At 43.5% G+C, this 20715-nt stretch overlaps 1 long non-coding RNA gene across 1 annotated transcript in view; it reads right to left on the reverse strand.

Annotated features, from left to right (window-relative positions):
• LOC138301887 (uncharacterized) overlaps positions 1-18932 on the reverse strand; it is a 59939-nt gene extending 41007 nt beyond the window's left edge. Inside the window, exon 1 of the long non-coding RNA XR_011205141.1 lies at positions 18806-18932. This is a non-coding gene — a long non-coding RNA (uncharacterized lncRNA). The remainder of the gene's footprint in view (positions 1-18805) is intronic.
• Positions 18933-20715: the final 1783 nt, after the last annotated feature.

Genomic DNA, 20715 nt, shown 5'->3' on the forward strand with positions numbered 1-20715 from the left:
ATTTCTGGATCCGACCCATTAGATACTTACCACATATGACCCCGGAATATGATGCCATATGGCTGCATAAGCTGTCCAGTGCAGTACACCCCCCCCCCCTTAAATGGACCAGGGCGAGAATCGACACAGTGGCATGCACAGCTCTGGCCTGGCAGGCGCTGCTCCGGCGGACTGGTTCCTCTGAGATATATGCACCTTCAATGCCAATATCAGATCTCCCAGGACTGCAGATGGCGCGAGGTTCGCATGCGTCTCAGTAATATGAAAGTGTCAACCCTAGGAAGAGGGCCTATTCATTTCCTCAGAGGCTGCATTTTGCGAACCCTACAATACAGCATTATATTGTCTGATGTACCTTCAGATAAAAGTGGTGATGAGAGCAAGCTACCTGGGATTCCTCACTGCACCACAGCCTTTTCATGCACTTAAATTACTATACAAGGCCCAATCGCCCCGCCGGATAGTCACTGGTCTCTACACAACCATGCAGGCCACTGCCCCCTCTGTGGAACCTAAGGCTAGGATGGAGTGGGAGTTGGGAAGGCTTTTGAAGATGATGTCTCGCGATACTGCTGCATGCATGTGCGCAACATCTCCCCTAACTATAGACTGCGTTTAATTCACTTCAAGTTCTTAAATCACATATCCTATACACTGCAGCGACTCTTCCGCATGGGTCTTAAAGCGGATGCCAAGTGCATCAGATGCTGGATGCAGACTTTCTGCACACAGCATGGAACTGCAGTGTGTTACAGGGCTACAGGTGCAAGGTGCTGGACGCAATTGATCAAATGGTAGGAAAGAGATCCACACGTACCCCCAAGATTGCACTCTTAGGCTATGTGAAAGATATACAACCTACGTCCCGGAGATTGGTGGGACTGCTGCTAGTGAAGCGCATGGTGGTTATGAACTGGGGAAGAAAGCAAGTACCCCGTAAAGTAGACTGGGTGAAAGACGCAGTGTACTGTCAGGAACAACTGTCAGTCTATTGGGAGTTGATGCCGCCCCATTCACGCCCAGAGGATTTTGGCTGCCCCTTCAGATGTAGCTTCTGTCTAATGACCCAGGGTATGTGGCTTGAATACTCAGAGCTCAGGTATACAGTTCCAGTGGGAACTCCCTTGCGGGCCGGCCATTAATGCACAATTTGCTTGAAAATGTTAACAGATTGTGAGTACCCCTCTATTCCCCCTCTTTCCCCTTTCACACCCTTTTTACATATGACCTTCACAGGTGCAGGTACCAAGTCAACCCTTTGCTTCACCTTACGCTATATACAATGTGGTTAAGACAGGATGATACTGTCACAATGTTGACGTTAATGAACACTGCCTTGTGCATGTTGGTCATATCTTGTTGTACACTGTAAAAACTCAATACAGTTATTCTTTTTTTTAAATAAAAAAAATAAAATCGCTCTACTACTGATGTATTGAGATCCAAGCTACATATAAATAATATAACAATAATTGCTGCACATTTTTTGTTATTTCTAAATCAAATGTTATTTACTTCTGTTTTTCCAACATGACCAACCTGTGTACATCACTATAACCGAGAACTGGCATTAAAATATTTAAATCATCAAAATATGGGAATACTTAACAGATGCAATCACTAATAACACCTGGACCATAGTCTGTAATTATGGCTGTGAATGAGAGCTACTTCTCCCAAGAATATGAGGCTTTGAACTGTAGGAACAGATCTGCATGTTTTAAAGGCATCTCCACATTGGAAAGAATGAGTATTATTAAAGCGGAGACATTCGGTTCACTCGTGACACGGTGAAAACAAGAAATGTGTCACTTTTTACCAATTCAAGGGAACACTGCATGAAGCTATTATACCAAGAGACAGACATACCTGGACTTGACAGGGGCGAGAAGGAAAGCGCCTGTAAGATGTTTGCCTTTGCAAGAGCTTCTAATGGTTCCAAATAATAAGCACTGCAAAAGGACCCAAATCACCTTTCTGTTACATGGAAGAAAACAGGTCTATTTCCAAATTAAAAGCCCTGCTTAGGCTTTAAATCTCAGGATGGATACTGTTACCCATTTACTGTACTGGGCGTATTCTAAATATATTTAGTACTTTTGTGGACCACTGACTGCCATCTTACGAAAACTTCACAGCAATAAAATATACAAAGAGAAAAAAATAAGTAGCCATAACACAGAATAAAGGAATATGAGGACTAGAGTGCAGCAGGTAAAGATGAAAAACACTTGTCATCAATCATCGATCACAACATTGGGGAAAAGGCTATAGATAAATGAACTTCGGGCAAGAGACGCAAACGCATGAACCACGCCTTTGTTTATGTGGAAAAGGCTGCATTAATGACAGGTCGTATCACATCATAAACAACTGCCTTACAGATTATTTACACATCTCCCTAAACATTCAATATGAATCTACCAAATGATGCCCATCCTCTAAACCTAAATGTAATCTTCTATGTGTGCTTCTTCAACCATTTCCCCCCTTTTCATACAACTCTGATCTTTCTGTCCAACAACCCTTAATCAACTTTATGAATGTGTGATAACATCACTTCACCCACCCACCCTACCCCTTCTATGAATCTGATCTGCTCCACCAGATGCGAGATTAACCTTGAGAGCAAAAACCTACCAAAAAATTATCTAGGCCATGGCAGCGCCCACAACAATAAAGTGTTACAAAAGCCATGTAAAAAACAAGACATGCATTGACAAAACCAAAAGATTGATCATTATTGTTGGATTGGTTGGCTTTGCCAGTGTTTGTTTATTTTCATGTTTCCCATACTCTTGTTGAAAATGGTCACACTGATTTTCCATTATTAATATTTTTTGGAAATTCTAGCATGCATCAACACAGTTTACTAAATGATGCTTCCAAAATATAGTACTTAAAATTTCACAGTAATTTAGCAAAACGTTTTTGCTTGCATTTTTTTTTCAGAACATTTTATTTTGAAAGCAAAGAATCATCAATCTTGCTTAGAAGTTTCCGCAAACATTTGCATCTAATCAGAGAGCATTTTGGGAGCATTATATGTAGCCTCATATTGTTAAACTTTTCAAACGTGTGTACACACGTTTTTTACTGTAACCACTGTCAGTAGTGTAGGGTACACTTGCAACGTTTACTTAGATTGCTCACCCTAATGATAAAGGCTTTGCATTAATGAGCCATGAATACAAGTTTGAACTGCATCAACATATGGACACAAAAATTAACTCAACTGCAGACAGTTTCCCTCCCTCTAAACTGGCAGCCAGAGTTTGTGCTAGAGGGGGTTGGACCTACTTGCCTCAAGGACAAAACAAAATAAACTTGAAAACTTGTTGCCCTTGATCCCAAACAATACGTTCTGGGCGTCGGGCTATAGATAGTCTACACCCCAGCTGTTTGATCCTCTTCTAGCAATCAAGTCCAAACACTGGAGGTCCTTTCTCAAAACCTAATCTTTAATGTCTTTTTTCATGTACTTAAGTGGTTCCGAACACTTCAATTGCACCAAATCGTTTTCTCACTGGTGTATAACCAAAACATTCAGGCAGCAGCCTGCTTTCAAAACCTTATCAAGAAAAAACAGCAACTCCCCCATCTCAAGTCCCCTTTTTCCTGACACTTTATCTGAATCTGCATATGATCAATGTCAAGCTGCCTTACAAATGGTCCCATGACACCCTGCTTCTCTGCTCACTTAACAAAAGAATGTCCCCAGAGCCAGACCATCATTACCAATGCATTTGATCCATGCAACTGAGATGGAAAACAAAACAAGTAATCGCACATCAGGCAATAACCACCCTTGCAAGACATACCTCCTACAGCAACCTAATCTCCATTTCCCCCATTGCCTGATCTTCTTCATTGCCCCCTCTAACGCTTGACTCTGTTGCTGCTCCAATGCAGAAATAATTTTGGGCTGAACTGTGCCACAAAATGCAATATTTTTACACTGCTGTGCTATCTGAACAATCAAATGCTGCTCGCTCCAACCCCAAACCCATTGTTACATACAAATGCCAGTGCTCCATTGGGTAAACATCCCTCAGGGAGTAAACCAACATCTAAACCTCTCTTCCACAAGCTCTCTGACCCATGTTCCCCATCTTCAACCACACCTCAACCATGTCACACGTCAGACAAATCTCACCGAGCCCCACCTTTTGTCCCTCCCAACAACTCAGGCACTTTAAAGGCCCGAAGAAGAACAAAGGCATTTGCATTACGAACAGGGCTACCTTGTTCTCATAGAAACATATTTGTGGCAAAAATCCAATACGCTCTTCAACACAAACAACAAAATCAGTTTCCCTAATTTGGATAAAGTTGAACACTCCCTGATCTAAACTTACAATATGCTTCCACATTTCCCCAGATAACACAGTTCCTACTGCACAACAGTCTTCTTATAAAAACACAATACCACCATTTTACCTGCCACAGTCACCGCTAACAACTTATCAATCATAAAGAATAAAGGAGACTACATCGCCCCGTCTCCTCTTTGCTCAACCTGTAGCCACCAAGCTGAACCTACCCGACACTAAAAAATACCCACCACGCTTGCCAATATGCATTTCTCATCAAACTTATTAGGGACTGTTTAACCAGCTGAATCACTCTCATATTTCTAGCTGCCACAACTTCTCCAGCATTTGTGTGTTTCTGGCACTAATCCCATGGAACCTCTTCTACTGTGAACAAGAGAGAACACATCTGCAACCTATTATCGATTACAGGCACATGCCCAGGCCTAAACATTATGTTGTACTCCAGGCAGCCCAACACAAACATGCATAACAGTTTCAGCACTTGCACATTTCTGGTTGACTGTTAGTTCGCAATATTCACCACCTCCATGTTATCCACACTGAAGGACACTCATGTTTTTAAAATATTTTCCCCCACAATACCAAAAGCTAAAACTAGGACAAAGAACTTCAGAACATCTATGCTCTTCCTATTTCCAATCCTCAGGCCACACCTTAGCATATCACTTGTTTTACTAATAATATAAGCCAATGCTGTCCCCTACATGTGAGTAAATTTGCACGCTCCACTCAGTCTCATCCCTCAAATTCTCCATCTATACTCCACTGAAATGCTTCAAAAAGTTAGTCACGCTCTGAGGTCTGCCTGGCTTTTCCTCTGCTTGCAAACAAAATAAATGCCCAGACATTGGCAAGCTGAACCTCCGACAGAATGTTCTTGTTGCCCTCACCAGCACGCAAGCTAGTGTTGTATGCCATAGGCACTAGACTCATCCGCACTATCCACTGAATCAATAAGTCAATGTCCGGTTCCTACCATTATCTTTCCATGTATTCTTTCAATCTAGCTCTAAACTCCTCATCATACGCTAGCGTAGATCAGAAAATCTGCAGTCCAGTTCTCTGTTGTACCAGACACCTGTGGTCTCCTGGTCAACTCCCTCTCCTTTCGACCACTCTTTTGCCCTCACCTCCCTGTAATAAAAGTTTTAACACCTCTACGTAGTCTACCTTCCTAATTTGCTCTCTTGTTGCGCCTCTAGGGTCTTTGTAAAACTCATGTACAGCAATTTCTTTTGTTTTTGCTCCTTGCTCTTTTTCTTCTTCGACCCCACCATCTGTTCTTCTACCCCCTTCGACCAACATAAAAGCATTTGTGCCAATAACTTTATCTGCCACACAGCATCCCTTCCATAGCCTCCCTGCACCCCCATCTTTGAACCCTATATCTCCCTCTCTAATTGATCTCACTCTCAAGTCCATGCCCTTTGCCACTGCCATCGCGCTTGTCGGGGTCAGCACCAAAGCTTGCCGCAAAGCAGCCATTCTCTTCTGTTGCTTTGCGCTCACTGTATTCTTTTCAACTGTCACCTGTAATACACCAACTTCATCCTCCTGGTTAACTACTGGGCACCTTTCCATGCCCATGAATCTCTCAGACCACAAGCAACACTCTGCATCCACCGCTGAACCCAGGCTTGAAGCCCAAGACTGTGCGTTCCCTTCAGATCAGGATAAGGGAGTCACATTAAACTCTTCCGGCATCTGCATCTGCTGTGGAGCCTTGCCAGCCGCTCCACCATCCTCCCCTTGTAACCCAAATCAACGTAATCCTCTATGTTGGCAGGCGGCTCCTCTTCACCTACCCACAACAATCTACCCTTTTGCCCCCGTACCAACTGGTCTCAAGACATCTGCTGCTCAATACTGGACCTCTCTGCCACTCACTACCACTATTTACGCAGGGCCAGAACCTCCTTTCCCCAGGGCCTCCTAGTCATTCATTCTGCTCCTTACTGGCATTGCTGAACATACCAAAGTTTAAACTCACTCGAATGGGAGGCAGAGCCTTCTCAGTCGAGGCTGCTTAGCTATGGAACAACCCTTCTTTGTATCCTCAATTTATTACAGTTCCTGACGTTACTCTAGGAAAACATGTTCATGGTAAACCTATAAACTTTTAGTTTTTATAACCAGGACATTATTTCGGTAACAGTTGCTCTCTATAAAGTTAATAATAATTCGATGGTGTGCAAGGCTGACAGCAAACTTTCACCAGCTCCCCTCCCACTCACCTGTCCTCTGACCCATAGGCCCCTCAACCCATTCCACCTCGCTGACGCCCTCAAAGGTTATTGCAACGTGCCTAGTAGTATTCAACTAACTCTGGCTTCTTTTATAATAAGATACAAACAGTACTGAATAGAATCTCTAATATTATTAATTAATGTACAACTCGCTACTGAGAATAATTACAGACAGCAGTTACTGCCATTTTGCCTCCCCATGCCTATTCAAGAAAGGAAACTAAAAATGTTCCAGTCTAATCAAACCCCAAAAGACGCAATCACAGCCAATCTGCTATGCCTGTGCCACAACAGTAAACAATCCTAGGCAAGTGTAGGCCTCAAAGTGAGAGGTAGCGCATGTCACTGGGCGCAGAAAGCAAGAGGCTACTGTTGGGGCCATTACTTAAATTTTTAAACTTATGTGACGGGAAAGACTGCACTTACCAGAATACACTTAAGATTCACAAGAGGCAGAACCTGAATCAGTGACCCAGCAAAGGTGCCACGATGCACACAAAAAAAAACCCACTCTTCTCCTTCTATCCTGGTTGGGTGATGGCAGACAGCTTGTGAAAGGGCAGTGGGCCTCGCAAACCCACGGACACTGCTGCCAGTCCACCTGCCAGACTGAATACTATATAAATGCTGAAGTCGTCTGTCCGAGGGCAATCACACATTCTCCTCAAAAACTGCGGTTGAAATGCCTCTTTAAATGGGTGATTCTAGCAATGAACAAACACCTAAAGGTGAGTAGGCAACTCTGGAAACGTTTCTGCTGCGACACTGTACCCCGCCTACAACAATTTCAATAATCTTTACGCCGTTTTACCTAGAATTTGTTTGCTAGGTTAAAATCTGTAAATTATGCAGCAGATGATGTATCATGTGGCGAAAGTAGCAATTGCACAAACCAGTTTTTCCAGTGGCCTTGGTGATGGGGAGAGAGAGAAGGAGAATGTGTAATGTGTGCATTTAGAGGGATAAGGTATCTTAACTATCCTAGTAATGCATACAATAATTTTTCTCTTTGTCTGACACCCGAGGGATTTTACAGTTCTGTATCACAAAAGATAGATGCTTTTATAACAGAAACAATAACTTCAATCAACCAGAGTGTAACACTACTTAGTAAGACCCGCTGAAAGCAGGGCAATTTACTTTACAGTCTTCCCTAAGTGGAAAAAGCCCTTTCTATGGTTTACTGGCCACAGCTTCTGAGGCAAAGGGCTATATGTAACTCAATGGTCGCTACTCAAAACAACCATTCTATAGCCTAGTACCACTATCCTGGACGTAAAATGAAAGAAGCATTGGCAAAGCCGATAGGTCTCACCTACGAGCTTTTGTCTTTATTAATGTTTTGTAGCCAGGCTGTACAATAGCGCCGCTTCTGTGCAGCATATCTAAAAGTAATAAATAATGACGCAGCCAGTGATAGCTGCATCACAGAAATTTTTTGTTTATTATATTAGCAGTGTGCGCTCTTGAAGTAACAAGGAGGAAGAGTGGAAGAGAGGGACAGACGAAAGAGGTTGAGGGAGCACGAGGACAATGGACGGTGGTCAGAGGGGGCAAGCAGACAGACAATGGAGGGATCATGCCAACGGACAATAGTGGTTGGGAGGCACGCATAAGAACAACAGAGGTTGGTCGAGGGCAAGCAGATGGACATTAAAGGGTCGGCGGGACGCACAGGGGAGGGCAATCACACCGAAAACAGAAGTGGGTGGGAGGGCTGAGAGAAACCACACAGACAGTACACATCAGAAGTAGACGAGGGAGCCAGCCGAAAAACATGCACTCTTGTTAAACAAAAAGAAAAAAAAGTGGCGCCTGAAAAAAAGGGCATAGGTAGTGTGTTCATACTCCACGGGAGGGATAAACACATCAAGAGCAAGTGAAATGACAAATGAGGAGAAAGCAAATGAGAGTGAACATGAAGCCGACCAATGGTAACAATGGGCAGCCTTTAAGCGCTCTGTAAATTTACACGAGGTCTCACACAAGCACCTTAATCCTTAATCCAGCAGGAGTTACCCTTAGTGTTGCCGGATTAACAAACAGCCTTTGCAGACCACATGGTGATTAAACCACTTTCTGGTTCATTTTGTGGCAGTGACTGCTATCGGGTGAAAATGAGGCTAGATTAATGGCAAGATAATTGAAGTGCTTCCTTGGTGGTCGAAACTGTATTTAAGCACGTCGAATCTTAGCAAAAAAAAACATCTGAGAAGCAGAGTTTAAAAAGGTTTCTCAAGGAACACACTATTCCTCAAATAAGAAAGCTGGGACTAGAGCTCACAAGTTTTAGTTCTAGAGTAAATGTTTTATCCACTAGAGCATACAATGACCATGTCCCATTATGCACTTTGACCTTCCCAAAGAAAACGCAGTATCTGTCTCAGACCTTTCTTTCCTAATCTTCATTAGATGGGTTTCCTAAACTAATTTAGTACGTCTCCCCATAATGTATTTATCCTTTTATCTCCCCGATCCCTCCTTCGTGCCCACTCTATATTTTCCATAAATCAGCCGCAAGCATTTAGATAAATCACAGGGTGCCAGCTCTATGATTTCGGAGCCCGATGTGTGGGGCAACCAATTAATATGTAAATAATGTTCGTTTTACATGTACGGTATGTAAAAATATACCTCATACATATTCAGTTGAATACCGAAGAGCTTTTGTGTTTAGTGAGCGAGGATTGCCGTAAAGATCCCTTTTCCAGCTGCTAATCAGCTTCTCCTCAGTCACTGAAGCCCTTTCTAGACATCATTCTCCACGTTTCTGGCGCGTCGTGTCCTACCACTGCCTGTCTGTAGTCCCAAACTGCAAATGTTCGTCCTCCCTCTCTCCTTATCAAATGACTGGTTCACAATTCCCTCTCTTCTTTTGCACATAACACTCCCGTCTCGCACCTCTTTCTACTGTGCCTGACCAACGCATATGTATTCTTTGTTTTGGTCTCCACCAGTCATGCTGGTCCGAAGTGTGGAGCATGTGCAGCAGTGAAGCTGAATGTTCAGTTTTTCTTTCACAACGGTACCAGCCTGTGATTGGTTACCGTTGCCTTTCTCTTTCCAGTTCCCGCCGATTTAATTTGTTTTACCTGTTACCCAAATAACACCCAGATGCTATTTCACAGGTGCTACCAGGTACTGTTGGCCATTACATTATTAATGGGCACTCAAAGTCGGCGTGCTAGAAAGTACCTTTTCTAAGAAGTGATAGCCAACACCCTGATTTGGAATATTTGGGGTACGGCCTTTCTTATGTACCATCAACTTGTAAATCCAGTGTGGTCACTATAGTACTCAACATTTTTCCTTACCCAATGTATATGTCTGTAGGGAAGATGAAATGTCAGCATTCTTGAGTTCAACAGTTTAAGTGATGTGTTCATCAGAGATGCAGTTCCCCGCTCTCTTCGGTATTAGTGTGTTGTATCTCAGGTTGCCAAACTTCTTTCGAGGCTCTGGAAGAATTAATTGTCTTATTTGTGGCTAGTGCCCATCTACCACAACCCAACACTACAAGGAGCCGTTTGCAACTGTCTGGCTTTTAGGACTGAATTCACAAAACACCCTGACCAGCCAGTTTCAACAGAAACCAGATTTATAGAGTGCCAGCTCAACTGAAGCCTCTGAAAGGGGGCTTGTATGGACTGACACAAAACAGGGTTTTCACAGGAATGACCACTTCTGACTGGAAGCTGGAATCCTTTCCCAGTTCTGTGGAACTATGCACATATTAAGTCCCAAGACTTACCAGATCAGAAAGCTGTGATGTAATATTTCCATATTGTATTTGTTTGCTGCTACCTTGTCAGAATCAGAAACACCAACAGTCCATTTCCACCCCCCAAGCGAATGCTTGGGGTAGAAATGGCCATGAGGAGCCAGCAAGAATTAAGGCCCGTCTGTTCTGCTCCAGAGGCCAGGGATACTGCCCGATTACAGAGAGAAGGAACAGCAGAGGAAGTTTCAGGAATCTATGAGAACCTCAGTGTCAACAAGTATAGATTAGATAACCGAGAGAAGATACTGTGCTTGGTGGGATTGCTTTATCCCATAAAGACGACAAAACCTTCACATTTTCTAATAGAAGAGACCCAAATCATCAACCGCAGTGTCACTATTAGTGCTGCCCCAAATGGACAGTTGACTATGCTCGATTTTCTTCCTAATGGGCCAAGAGGCTGTCAAAAGTGACTAATGCACTCCCAGTTACCAAATCTTGGAACTTGTTTGGATCCCTTTTGGTTTCTCCAAGTTCCTTTCTCCCTGAAACCTTACCCTTACTGTAGCCCCCAACCTCTATGAAATCACCAGCACAGTGATGTTTTAATGTTATAAGTGGTTCATAGGATATTGGACTTTCATATAGTCACCTATTGGTTTAACAGGACGTCCTGACTCCTGGGATCCAGATATTTTGACTGCCATCCCAGACTCTCAGGGTATAGATATGACTGTGACCGGCTTCTTCGAGATGCTGCCTCATGACGATCGAGTACCAAGAGGGCACCAGGAAAGAGCAATCGCAGCCACTTCATGCGACCTGCCACTGCACTTCACCCAGTAGCTACAACATATTATCCATGGGTACACAGAGGCTCAGAGGCTCTGCTGTACCCTTGTAAAATGTTGCCCAGTAACCAGTATTTAAAAGCCCAGGTCCTCCACCCCTTTCTGATTTTACTAGTTGGGATCTTAACTAATTTGTTTTCCAGGACTTAGCTGCTGAACTCAACCCTACTGAGCGGCTCTCCTCTAAACAGACATTGAGACTATTGCAATAAACTAGAATACTACTGTTCAAAATTGCGTATCTGTTAGAGACTGGGATTTGAAACCATGACAGTAGTAAATCGTGATGTCATAAAATGCACTGAGAAGCGTTCAGAAATCCTGCCCCGATAGCAATATACTGAGTTGCATCTATCCCATGGCAAAGCACTGAAAAACATTCGGGGTGATAAGTTCTCAACCGTACTTTCTAGACACCTTCGTGACCTGTATTACTGGGTCCATTTTTCGACTGTTGAAGTATTTGTTTTTATTTATTTTTGCAATTTTATATAACACAAACTTGGCCCAAGAACATTAGAGCGCTTTACATGAGAGCCAGACGTGACATATTTTGTCGCGAATTGCAGAATGTTGAGATAGGGTTGGGACTCGAACCTGGTGCCCCAGTTATAGCCATTAGGTGACATGGCCTTCAATTTAATTTTTCAAACACATAACTTTGACTGGACATTGAGATTAAACACTGGTGATAACTCGTGTGCTACATTTTTATCAGAGTTCAGATCCCTACCTGACACAGGGTACATTTTTACTGCTTCACTACAGCTACCACCAGGGAGTAAGAAAACCATGGATTCTTAGCGTTAACCAGTACAAGCAACAGTTTTCTGGTTCCTGGCAGTGATGAGAAACAACATAACCAGACATTACTAAAGCCTAATTTTGCCACCAGCCGGTTAGAAAAGGCCACTTAACCACCCTTTGCATCGAAAACCTTTTCCGAGGTCTCACCCCAGCTTTTATCCTCCAATTTCATACTATGTGGCCTCTAACCCATTAGTTCCACTGTGTCTGTTGTATCTAGAACTTTGAACATGTTTAGATGACTATCATATGCTCCTGTAAGCAGTTCCCGAAATCCATGGCCCAAGCACAAACTCAGGTCCTGCCAGTCTCTCACTGTAAAAACTCTTGCGTACAGTACTAAGCATACACAGAAATCAGGTGAGCGCTCTGCACACAAATGCCTTTGTTAACGATTCAGTCCTGTCCGCTGACAGCGAATGGTTTCTATGTATGAAACTGTTCGGAATCAAAGCTCTGAACTGGTCTGGCTGTTCTGTATTTACCATCATTAAGATTAACCCGTTTCCTGGCCGTGAAAGGGCTGCACTGTTTCCTACGGTAACGTTCTGCTCATGTTACAGGTACACGTTTGTGTTCCTTTTACGATGTACATATCAAAGTGGAATAGAATCGACAGGACAAAGACGTTTTTTTATGACGGACTTTCCATCTTTTCATACTAGCTGAAAAGATAGCCAAGCGCTTTGAGCCCCTGCTCCAACGCTTAATATACTGCATTTAAGTGTTAGTTGTGGCACCTCAGCCTGCTCCAATAATCGCAGCCCTGCCCTTTAAGATTTTATTTTTATTTGACAGTCCTTAGACGGGCCATGAGGCTTCAGGTGTAGAGTAGGAATGGGTACTTCTACTTCTAGTACTGATTTGAGAAGCATGGTTATTACATTCTATCTGTATGCCAAGGTCATTGTAAGGTTATTTTAGGGTTGGGTGGTGCTCCCTAATTAGAGAAGAGTGCCAATATTTGTCCTCTTGGCTACAATGGGGTAGTCAAAACTGCTCCTTATCGCTCATCTTTGCTTATAGTGGTAGAATGGGTATTGTTCTATGTTCTCTCTCTGAAGTAATTATCTAGGGAATCATTTTCATGTCTCATCCGAACTTAAATGTTCCTGTTGGCTTCTAATCTTTGCGGGCTATGAGTTCCAAAGCATGATAGCTTGTACTGAGAAAGAGGAGCCTCCTATCACTCAACCAATCAATCAGCATATGTATAGTGTCCTAATCACCCGTGAGGGTAACAGTGCGCTAGGTCCAGGCTACTCTGGAGCTTCAGTCGAAAAGGCAGGCCTTGACTCCTTCTATACCCATGGAGGGAGAGGTCTGAAAAAGGATGCAGAGGCTGTTCCATGATTTTTGAAGCAAAGTAGGAGAAGGAACGGCCTTTACCCTTGCTGCAGAGAATGCAGAGGTGTAAGCGAGGGAGAGCAAGGTGGAGTACAGAAGTCTGGAGGGTAGGTGGAAGCTGAGGCAGTGGTTGATGAACGCTGATCCTTGGTTGTGAAAGTCTTTGTAGGCATGCATCAGAATCTTGAATTGGCATCTCTTGAGGATGGGGAGCCTCCTATGGATTTCTTATAGTCACCTGATATGGTGATCCATGATGGAAACTTTGAGGGAAGTGTCCTATTTTGTTTGTATTGTTTAGATTTAATTTGTAGGTACAGTATGTCTTTTCCTTGGGAGGCTCTGTGGACAACACAAAGTTCTTTGAACATTGATCATCAAGCTACAAATAGTGACGTGTTTGCAGAGCTGGCGTCATGTGTGTGTTCTCTAGGGTGAAGATGGAGGAGGATTCTTGCTAAGGTGTTTTCGAGTTCTTAAATTTTGAGAATAATGATGGAAGGGGCACCAAAGTATAGGCTGTTAGCACATTTGAGCTTGGGGATCACAAGAGTGAGAAGGTTTTCATTTCTGTTGATATCCAAGGTTTTGTAAGATGCATTGCATCATTTTTATTGTGTGAAAGATGCTCTCTATAATCTCATTTGCACGTGATACCAGAGAAAGTCCATGGTTACTCCTACGTTTGTCACTTCTCTTGACACAGCTAACAGTTCATCAAGTTCCTAGAGCCGTGCAATACTATTGCAAGTACTGTGAACATTTCACAAGGGAAATTAACAAATATGAAGTCTGCTCTCCAGGCACCAAAGCCTTGGGTGTGTCTGTCTCTGCTGAAGCATGAGTGAGGAATAAAAACTAGGAAAGGAAAAAAAGTATTTCAAAAGTAGGCCGCTTCAGTGGCATATTCCACTTGCAATGTTTCTATTACAGGTAGCTATATGCAGCAACTATTACCTAGTTCGCTGCTTCTAAGCTCCTGAATAAAACCCGGGCAATTGCATTCTGCTGCAGTACGTGCCGTAATGAAAAAACAAAAACCGTGAAACCACATTTAAGAAACCCAACATATCACCAACTCAACTGGAGAAATAAACATTCGGAAGGAACAGATTTAAATCTAAAATTTCACGAAATATAAAACAGAATCTCCATTAAATCGAAATGTATAGGGATATGATCAGTAGCTAAGGTACTTATAGGGTTACGGTATGAGGATTTCCCCTCAAACCTCACAAATATATACAAAAAAATAAGGGAGGGTTGGTGGATTGTCCTCATATAAAGGATTAATACATCATGTATAAATGATAGATAATCTATATATAGATTACACGTTTGTGTGCTTATGTTACACAAAATGCAGTGATATAAAAAACGCTGCGCACCCCTTGTCTGTACCTGAAAGCTCTCCTAAACCCAGTGCTCCAATACACCCCCATACCTCTCCCTCGAACGATCGCACCATAAAAAGGCACCTCTAAGGCACACGAACATACTACAAAATATAAGTAATTTTACAGAGACATATACAATTTACGAACCTTCGGGCCTAAGGATTGGGTGGGCCGAAACCTGCATGTATGCTGAGTGACTCGACGAGAAGAGACGGAGCTAAACGGCAGCATGTCTGATGCTGTAGTGCTGTTTCAGCGTGAATTCATAATAATTCTAATTACTGCAGTGGTGTACATCAAAAGTAGTCTGCAGCTCACGTGCGCTCGGGCTTATCCTGAGACCAAGCCTCATGCCCCTTAGCATTGCTTCCTCCCTAGGGCCCCGTGTTTTTATTTTTTTAACTGGTTTTGTGTGCTATCCGGCGGCGCACACAGAGGTTGGCTAGTCTGCGGAGCAACTGGGAGATTTCCCAGCGAGTAAGGGCCTTCGAAAGGCTGGCAGGACCTAGGGAGAGTGTCATCGGTGATGCCGAGCCGGACGCGAGGCTGGTTCTCTACCAGCCCTACTACTTCTCCATGTCACCAAACAGGTGGAAACCACAGCCATAAGAGCTCTCACAGATAGGTTATTTACTCTAGCAGAATCTTTCTGCCTCACACTAGTCTCTGTAAGATAAACTTTCGAAAGGCTGGCAGGACCTAGGGAGAGTGTCATCGGTGATGCCGAGCCGGACGCGAGGCTGGTTCTCTACCAGCCCTACTACTTCTCCATGTCACCAAACAGGTGGAAACCACAGCCATAAGAGCTCTCACAGATAGGTTATTTACTCTAGCAGAATCTTTCTGCCTCACACTAGTCTCTGTAAGATAAACATATGACTGACTCCACTCCAACTCTACTGCCACCAGCATACAAAAGGTTGGCAGGAGATGGACTTGGCACAGCGCTACAAGACAAACAAGGAAACAAGAACCTGACAGGTGACTGATTCTGGATCTGTAGGCAAGAATCTGGCAACAGAGTGACTCTTGCACAGATTCACTGCCCAATACATGCCAAGCATCGCCTGACAGGTGACTGACTCTTTCCCAACCCCACTGTCTCATTCAGCCATACAAATACCTAACAAATAGGCATGCATACGAAGAGGTCATTAACATGCGCATACCGTTACTGCTCTACCCTGGCAGACACTTTCTCAGCACGAATGCCTTCGAATGCCTTTGCTAGCCAGAAGGTCATGAGAACAAGCCCTATCCCGAGGATGGTTCGAGCAAGACCAAACCATCCAAACACCAAGCCACACAATGACAGAAAGTAGTTCAGTGGGTTATGGGCCTGCTGCACTCATCTGCAGGTAACCAGAAAGGCATACATTTGAACCCTATCAGGGTGTCTGGAACACTATTAGGTTTAGTGTAACGATTACTACTTACTGTATCATTGTTTAATCTAAATAAGTTATTGTGCATTTATGTAACGGGTGCGTAATAGTTTTATGACTATGTGCAAACAAAACACTATAAAGCACATTTCAACTGAAGTCAATACTTGTAAGGCTAAATCACACATTTACTCTTTCTGGGGTCAACAAGACGGATAATAAATAACACCTTCTACAACATGTCAAAAGTAATTCAGTATACTGAAGTGTACTATAACGGCCATTATTAATACAAGCAAACATCTGCATATGTAAAACAATTTATATTAAATATATTGGGCCTGATTTACAAAGTCATTATTAGTCATAAATGTATTTTTGCGGCAGAAAATGTTTGCATGCATACATGGTAGTCATTCACAAAAGGATTCCTAGCTGGTAGAAATACTTTAATTTGTAACTGTATACCACAACTGCATGCAATTACACGGTAATCCCTAAGCAATGGGTGAGGAGTGACCAGATCAAATTTGAGTTTGCTTGTGAGTTTTGTAATGCCTACAAACGTGTCTGTCTGTGAGCACTGGAAGTGGCCAGATCCCTGCTTCTCTAATGGCTGGAGTAAACTCTACTTCCTGAGTGGGAAAAGGAACTGCACACCCTCAAACCTTGTGGGGTGTAGGAGAAGGTGTTTCCCCAAAGTGAAAAAAGTATATTTGTGCACCCAGGCTTGTTTTTCCCAGTGTGGAATTGATCAGTGTATACAGTTCCCGTTTGGGATAACGCTTACACCTGAAAAAAGTTACGACTTTTCCAGAAGTATTCCTGGAAATGTGTTACAGATACAGCTTTCAAAGCATACTGCTGAAATGTCAGATTTGTGAAAAGTAGTGAATCTACAACTATTTGTAGAAGTAGTTCTAACGTTATAGACGTACTAGTTTTTTCTTAAGGCCATTTGAATGTTATTTTCCTTACCTGGGTTAAAGAAAAGAGGCAGCACATCTTGTGGCAAGCAATTGGTGCTGCTGTTTCAACTTGTTCTACATGCACAATTACACACATTTTCTTTGGACATATTTTAAACAGCTCTAAACTTTTCACAGCAAATCAACTCTTACCCAACAACCTGTGCCTTTTCCCGTTCCTCTACCGCACTCCATTCCCACAGGCAAGGTTTCAGCTCTGCTGAGTTTTGCCCTCCTGACAAAGGGCTTTCCTGACTGCCCGGGAAGTAATGTAATGGTAAGGTTGTTTTACAGTGAAAAGGTTGTGTTAACTTAAGTCAGCAATGCATTAACTGTACTGGGGTAACATTGTGGTCCTTGGTTTGGAAGGCCAACTAGACATTTATAGGCTATTATGTCGATGTTCGGGGTCCTTAAATTTAACATGGTAGCTCTTGGTAGCATTCCAAAGGCCTCAGTCATCTATATCCATTCTTAAGGAAGGTAAGGTCAGCACCCCTCACTTTTATTGATTAAACTAGTAAATTGTGAAAAAAGTAAACTAGAATGCTACTACAATTTGTGTGGTTGAGGGTCAGTCACTTTATATCCCGGGGTCTCAGTTTAATTATGTAGCAAATTGGGTCAATCACTGTAGAAGCCAAGATTGGGAACTCTGAAAAAGCAGGTGAAAGCCCGGCATTACACTGGGTTGGGTACGAGATGTTAATTTTCTCTCAAGCTCACCCGCTATAAGTTTCCAAAAATAAATCTGTAAATGTACCTTTATTTTAGGATTTCTGAATTCGTTGTGAGCATATTTCGTAGCTCTGTGTCCACCCTAATAAGCGCTGTCACGAGCCATGCATTTTCTAGCCGTCACATTCCTGCTCTAGGAGCAACTTTTGTACAGGTTGTGACCAAAAGGCTGGCTAACCCACCTTGATACACTACAGGCCACACTGCACCTTCAGAAAGAAAGCAAGTCCAACATTTTGCATGGTTTCTCGCAGTGATGACACACCAATTTCCAGTGTTGCTTTGACCTCACAACTCCGAATACTAAGTCATAACCAGTTCACTTCAGAACTGACAAACCTCAGCAATTCTGGCTACCTGTAATGTCAAACCCTAGCACTGGTTGTGCTAACACAACACAGGGTAAGAAGTTATAACGTTACCATCAACCTCTGCTCTGTGCCCATATCATGTCAACATTCTCCATTTCCCCTGCCATCACAACCTGTACAAGTACATAAAACAGCAGCCACACCAGCACAGCCAATTTTGATGAAACGACACCACCACCGATATTTATTCCTGAATCATGAGAGCGCTGGCACATGTACTTATGCTGTTTGGGTACAAATAATTCTGGTAACGTCACAGGAAAACAAAACTCGAATTCTGACGGCCTCAAAACAGCACAGTCCGTTTTAGCAAAACATATTACAATGGTACCTGCCTGGGTGACATCACGTGCGCAGTGCCCAGCCAGGCAACATCAGAGCAGCACAGTTAGTTTTTTCGAAGGTACGGGCACTGAAGAGTTGTCAAATAATTCGTCACAGCAGCAGTGCCACCTGCGGCATCATATGAGTACAGACTATAATGGTTACATCACAGACACGTAAGCGTCAGGTCTGACGACATCACTAGGAACTGAACTGTTGCCGTCACTGTTAGCTCTGGGGCCGTTAGGGCAGCACAACTATCTGTAGAGTCTTTAGTGGCGCTCTGCCCTCTCTCCCTCCAGCCTGGTCTTACCTGGGCACGGCAGCTCCGCTCTGCCCCACATCCTCCAGTACAGGCAGCGCGCCCTGACAGTCTGTGCGTACGAGCGAGAGCGCGTACCGCTCAATCACAGGCATGGGGCGGGGCCAAGGCAGCCTCCTTCCCAGGCACGCGCCCTCAACCAACCACCTGAGAGAAGGGCGGAGCCACAGTGTGAGCCGTCCTCTTGGGAGCCACGCGGTCCCTGACCAACCCCCGAAAAGGAGGGCGGGGTTGAAGTGGGCGGTCCTCACTTGTTAGCCATGTGCCTTATGTTCAACTGTCAGCGCGAGACAACGATAGGTGTTTAAATGCTCTCCAATGGCTATGGGCAATTTGACGTAGAAAATCAGAACAGTAGGGCTGTCGCTGCTATCATGAGCTTCTGACCGCCTCATCTCACACCCAAAGAGAAAGGTGATGGAAAGGGCACAACCCCACCTATAGCGGTGGAGCGAGCCTCAAAAGGCTCCAGCCTGGAGCCCTGCTCAGTTCGCGGCCCTTCTGAATCTCTAGTCCTTAACGGGCTGCGTTTTCATGCGGCTTCTCCCTGCCATTCTCCCTCAACCACAAGATGGGTCCTTACGACTGGAGCTGCCCACTCTAGACGCAGCGAAGCAAATTCGGGTCTCTGCGTTGGCGGCAACATCTTTGAATGTGCAGCACAATCTGTGGCGAAAAAGAATTCATGTGATGTAACTATTTTGCCACCTTACACCAGCCAGTTGTTGCTTTAAAAGTCTTCACAGGCCTGGACGTGATACAAAATAAGACAGTAAACAAATTCGTAGGTATGTGTTTGTAACAGGCACTGCCGGCTGGTGAAATGTGAAAGTGGTGGGCTGTAAAAGTCGCGTATGACTTGTGTTTAGAGAGCGACGCACGAGCAAGGTTAATGAGCAAACGTTGTCCAACGTGGGTCCCACTCACGAGAAAAAAGATTGACAAATTATGCATTTTAAAGTAAATGAACTTAGTGATAAAGCAAGGCTTATCAAGCAGTTGAAACGTATAGTCTTAAGTATTACGCACATTCAAAACTTGTCCATAGCTTACTGTATTAGTATGTTCAACAATTACTGTACTGTACAGCACAACACTTTCAGCCCTTTAAAGTGTGTGCTTTCCCAGTGTTTTGAAATGCATGCAGCATCTGCTTTGGAAGAAAATGCTCTAACCAGGCTATGGACAATGCCCACAGTTGCTAGCCGCAATCGGTCATATAGAAATATGCGCAGACAGTTCTTTAGGATGAAAAAGGTGAGGGCTTTCTAAAAAGGAACATCCATCGACCAGTATTTTGATTTTCTGTCTGAAATGTAATTGCATCCAGATGTATGACAAAACTGTCATACACCTAAAACCCGTAAGCAAGATTGGCTTTGTCAATGGCTGTTAGCTGTTTAGGATAAATGAGTAATAACAACAGTTTGTTATAAATGATTAACATTGTAAATATTTCAATTCTGAAATTGTGAGTCTGTGAAATAGATAGTATTGAGGTCTGTGGAAGGAGATTTTGGCCTTCAGTTAAGCGTGCTTTGTGTTGGATATGTATACCTTTTTTCCCTGTATATCACGTGCATCTGCACATCTTCAAGCACCTCTCTTTCCGCTTCAGCACCCTCTTTTCACTCTTTCCCCAAATGCACTTCCTTGCATTGCCCTCACTTCATCAGTTCCAAACATGCACTGAACTCAGTGAAATTGAAACTATTTATTTGCTTTTGACTTGTTAATATTTTGGCATCTGTGTACCCCCCTTCACACGCATTGCCACAGAATTGTAATTGCAAGTGGAATAATGACCACTGTTATGTGTTCTATGCAGAGAGGCCAACCCACTGACAGGCACTTTGCTTTGGCTTCAGCCTCAGTGTCAGAGCTTTCAATCAAAGCCCCTC

Source organism: Pleurodeles waltl, chromosome 6 (assembly GCF_031143425.1).
Source record: "Pleurodeles waltl isolate 20211129_DDA chromosome 6, aPleWal1.hap1.20221129, whole genome shotgun sequence".
Lineage (NCBI taxonomy): Eukaryota > Metazoa > Chordata > Amphibia > Caudata > Salamandridae > Pleurodeles > Pleurodeles waltl.